The following is a 5,401-nucleotide window of genomic DNA, read 5'->3' as shown; positions in this document are numbered from 1 at the left end:
GTCAGATCCTGAAAGGAAGTGTGACTCGCCAACCTGCCCAGCCTCCCAGATCGCTTGCTCTGAGATAATCCAGCTAGCCTAGGGCGAGACCTACGGGACAGTGAGGGAACTTGGGCACGAGTCCACCAGCTTCAGCCAAGCCCCGAAGGCTGCGGTCCTACCCACCACCTGACGACAGTCTATGTGCGCCTCGGGCCGGGTAACCACTGCCAGACGCTAGGCCCATAGAAACTGAGCAAACAAATATTTGTAGTTGTAAACAGCTGCTTTGCCTGGCAGTAGTAAGTGGCCAGTCACCCTCTCTGAAAATTAAATGACCACCCCACTTCCACACTCGACGGCTCACTCACTATTATCAGGCTCTTGTTATCTCAGACCCCCCTTATTCCACTCTGCTCCTTACTGGTCCAGCTGCATAGCCTTCCATGCTGCTCCTGGGACACACCAGGTGCACTTTCATTTAAGTGTTATTGAGCCTGCTGTTCCTTTCTGGAATGTTCTAGTTATGTGCATGCCTTGTCCTCTCAGGGCTTTGTGTACAAGTCAGTTTCACAAAGAGCATCCCCTCACCACACTGGATCTCAAGCTAACATCACACCCCAACTCCATTCAAGTCTCTTCCTTGACTTTTCTCCCTAGCACATGGCAATAGTTAGTATTTATGGTATATATTTTATTATCTATTATGTTTATTGATGTTTATCTGTTACATTTATTTCCTCATTAAAATGTAAGCTCCAAGAGGCACATCATTTCTGTTTGTTCTCTGTGAAATAATTAGGCTGGTACTCAGCAAATAATTATTGCACGAATGATTATTGCTCTACTTTCTTTAGCACCCCCAGGGTTTTTGCCCCCTGGTATCATGCCTTTGAATACATTAGGTTACCTGGTCAAAAGAACTTTGCAGATGTAATCAAGGTTGCTAGTCAGTTGACTTAAAGAGAGGTTGGATTATTCAAGTAGACATCATATAGTCATATACACCCTAAAAAGTAGAGAGTGGGAGCAGAAAAGGAAGTCAGAGAGTTTCAAAGCAGGGGAAATGTGGGCAGTGTCTAGCTGAAAGCCGGCAAGGAAACAGAAACCTCAGTCCTACAACCACAAGGAATGTATCAAAAGGCCAGAGGAGTTCATAAGAAGATTCATCCCAGAACCTCAGGGTAAAAGTCCAGCTGGCTGACATCTTGATTTTGGCCTTGAAAGAATTTGAATGCACCTGGACTGTTGAACTCCAACACTGTGATATAATAAACAGGTATTGTTTGCAGCCACTGGATTTGCATAATGCACTATGGCAACAATAGGCAACTAATGCAGAATACTTTTAATTATTGGATATCATGTCACTGATTTGTTTAGTGTGAGCTCCGGGTCCCTGTGCTCACACAGCATCTGTCACAGAGTTTAATAAATATTTGCTGCAGCCACAAATGGGCCCCCATTCATACTTCACAATGGGGGAGAGGCATCTGATAGCTAATTTAGAGGTCCCGAGGCCCTGAAATTCTTGGAAGCCAGGCCAGTTTTCATTCAGCCCTCCAGCCTCATGCTGGACCTGCGGTGGGTGACTGCTAACTTGGGTGACTCCAGGCCAGAAATGAGGAACCCATTTCTCTGGCAAGAGATCTGGTGCTGTGTGCAATGTCCGCATTCGCTCATCTTCTGAAATCAGAGCCTGGCTATTCCAACCAGAGACTGAAAGGCAGCCTGCTGTCAGATCAAATTATAACTGAACTTTTAGAACGATCTGTGTGATTTGGGGCAAAGACTTCACCTCTCTGAGTTTCAGTTCCCTCATCTATCAAATGGGGTCAAGAATAGTGCCCATCTCCTAGGATTTCTTTGTCAAGGTGAATAAAAGGAATTAGCTGTGCCACTAAAGGACTTTGCATTGAGTAGGTGCTCAATAAACAGGCATGAGGACTATGTGGCCTTCTGTGACTAGTGCAGCTAGGACAACATCCAGGAGTTTTCAGGGGGAATTACACTTGGGTAGATGACAGATCTGAGCACTGACATCTGTTTTGGCTTCAGCAATGAATTTCCAATGCATTTTCTCCTTCCACATTAACCTCAAAGGGATCAGCTCTTTCTCGTCACAGTTTTCCAGAGGCGAAATTACACCAAGTAAAGGTAACTGATCTTATTGGTAGCATTAAGGTGACTAAACACTAGGGCAAACCAACAAACTTCAGTCAGTCCATTTAGAATCAATAGAGTGACACAGGTAGTCTGGCGAGAGCCACGCCATTGCATGACAAGATCCTGACGTGGGGGGAAATAATCCTGAAAATCAGGATATTCCACAGCTGGTTCCTGCTGTATTCTTTTCATTTGTTTATGTTTGTGTCCAAGGTGCGTGGTTTATTTTTAGCTGTTCCCAAGAAGCGTAGCAATTTTCCAAATATACATTCAATATAAAATCAATAATTACTTGATTGGATTAATTGGTTTAATAACAATAACACTGTACACAGAACAGCACAGTACATTGTAAAATAATTAATATTCCTCTGCTTGAAAGGGCTGGCACAAATCTAAGTCCCACAATAATGAGAGACATGCCACGGTCCAATTATTCTGGGAACCAAAGTCTGTAATAATTTCCTGCTCAGCCCCCAATAAAAGACCTATAGTTTTAAGTAACATAGTTTCATTTTAAGTAATAGAATTATAAATAATAAGAAGTTTTCCTAATCTTTCCTTTAATTTTCACCCCCATCTCTTTTCACATAGAAAGGTTTTTTAGATAAGATTAATAGGATAATAATTAGTGATCATAAAGAAAGAAATTTTCCCTTAATTCTTATGTTAGATATAGAAACTAGGTTGACAAAACAATTACAGGAATAGTGATTAATAGATACTTCTTTTGTAGATCAAAAAAGGGGTTTTTCCTTAGGGGCAGGGAAATGTCAGTGCACTACATGTGTGCACTGACTCCTAGTTGGTGTTTTTCTGACTCCTAGTTCCTTAACATTAGATCCTGTACCTTTAAGATGTATGTTCATTGAGATAGTAACAAAATGATTGCTTACGTTGTAATAGCTGACTGATGACCATAGAAACATTTTTGATTGATAACTGATCACTATAGGAATATTTTGTTTGATAGCTGATCACCACAGGACTATTTTGTTTGATGACTGATCACCATAGGAATATTTGTTTATAAATGACTGGTCACTATAGGAGCATTTTGTATATGAATATCACAGTCTCAATAAATTGAGATCAAAAAGTCCACAGCTGTCTTTAAGAAAAATGTGATGATTGTTATCTTTCTGCTTTATACACACACTGATGTCATCCCACTGCTCACCTGTAATGTATATAAATAAAGACCTGCTGGGACAATCGGCAGAAGATGCTTTCACCTTAAACAGGTGTCTGTGTCTCCTCATTTTCCTACCACTCTCCCTTTTCCCCTCACCTTTTCTCCTTTTCTCTCTCTCACCTTCGCCGACACCGTCCTTTCCCCGGGAGACCCTCACCACCTCAACTGAAACCGGTCTTCAGCAGTAGTTGGTGTTATCAGACACACATGTAGGCTCACACACAGTGCACATTTACGCTTGTGCACACACACAGAGCCACACCTCACTGAAAGGCTAGAGATACTTAAACTATCCTGGGAAAGGAGACAAAATATTGCATGGGGATTTAGAGGCGCGAGCTAGAAGGACACATAATGCACTGTAAATTAAAGTCATTTATAAAGTGCAACTGGCACCCAGATGAAAGAAAAAATGCTTAGTCAGCAAAAGTGGGGTGTCTCGGTATTTATTTACAGACTATTTCCATGGGATAAGAAGGAATATTTATTAAAGGCTTGCTGGTGTACAAATACAAACATATTAATGTTGGGTACTGAGGGCATCGAGCTAAATTATTTGTTTCAAACTGATTTTGTTTGTTAATGTTAAGTCCATACAGCACCCTGGTTTCCTTGGAGAGCCTGCCTTCCTTTGGGCAGGAACCTCTCTGGCCTGGTGCTGGCCCTGCCAGACTTTAGGGACATAAAGTGTGGAAGGGGTTCTCCCGTCCCCCCAGCTTGCACAGCAATGCACCCTTCCTCAGCAGTGTTGATGCGCTCTGTGTGCTGGAATTTTCTACGCCTTTTTGCAAGTGAGCATGGCTTTTGGCATTTGAGAGGACCCTCTTCTGGCTTAAGGCACAATGAGTCTGGTGTGTTCTCTCTGCCTCCTGCTTTCCAGAAAAGGAGTAGAAGTTCCCAAGCACTAAGTGGGGTTCTTTGTGATGCTAATGGGAACCATACAAACATCAGGAAGAAAAATAAGCAAGAAGAGAATGGGTTAGATGGAAAAGACAGAGTCCTTGGTGGAAAAAAAAAAGTGAGTGGTGTGGATAGTTAGAGGGGGAGGGAAGAGGAACACTTGCTCCCCAAATCTGACAATACTGGGGTGGGTTAGAGAAGGCTAGTCAGAGGGTTAGAGAATGTGTGCAAGGCACTTACCATGTCTGGCATCAAGGAAATTCTTACAAAATGATAAACTATCATGGTGATAATAAAATGATGATATAATGAAAAATATTAGCAGTAAGAATTGTATCTTTGAATCACCCCACTATTATCTCAGCAGTTTAGCTGGATTTTAAAAACATACAAAATGTTTTTTTTTTTAACCATAGAATCATGCTTTTCTAGACAGTATTACTAGTTAATAAATTGGGACCCAAATGAGGCTCCTCAAGGAGAGTTATGTGGTATGAATTTAAAACCAATACCAGTCACTGGTATTTCAAGAAAAATGCATCTCCTGAAATCAAGAAATAGAAATATCACAAGACAATATCTGATATCAGATAATTTGATAATTGATTAGTCTGTTTTCTATCCTAGAATAAGAACATAACCATTTAACCCCAGTGCATGGTTCAATTCATGCTGAACTTGGCACTGGGTAATAGAGTGAGATCCTGGGGATTATCCGAATGAGAGCCCAAATACTCAGGGGTCCAAAGACAAAATTTAACCTTGAATTAATAGCAATAGCGAAAAGTGCTGATGAGCTGGAGCCCCCAAAGTGATGAAAGGTGGGGATGGACAACACACTCCAGATGAAATGGAAAACCCCAAGTGTAGAGGCATATTTTCCTGCCTCACCAATTCCTCTTGCCTTTCAAGCAACACAGCCCTTCGCCTCCTATAGAAACTATGTCTCCCATTGTCAGTCCTCAAGCTTCCAGCATATTGCATCCCACTCCAGCCCCAAGGGGGGAGCATGAGACCCAGGCCTGGCCTATGCCGTAGTGGTTTGTTGGGGAAGAGCTCATGACCCAACTGAAGCAGTGAGACTCAGTTATGGGAGTTTGGTTGAAACTATTGAAAATGGGCCCTGGCGGCACAACAGGTTAAAGCCAGCTGTGCAAAGCA

This window comes from Condylura cristata, unplaced genomic scaffold (assembly GCF_000260355.1).
Source record: "Condylura cristata isolate star-nosed mole 26May11 unplaced genomic scaffold, ConCri1.0 scaffold00028, whole genome shotgun sequence".
Taxonomy (NCBI): domain Eukaryota; kingdom Metazoa; phylum Chordata; class Mammalia; order Eulipotyphla; family Talpidae; genus Condylura; species Condylura cristata.
The sequence above is the reverse complement of the archived record's forward strand: the minus strand, read 5'-3'. Positions refer to the sequence as shown.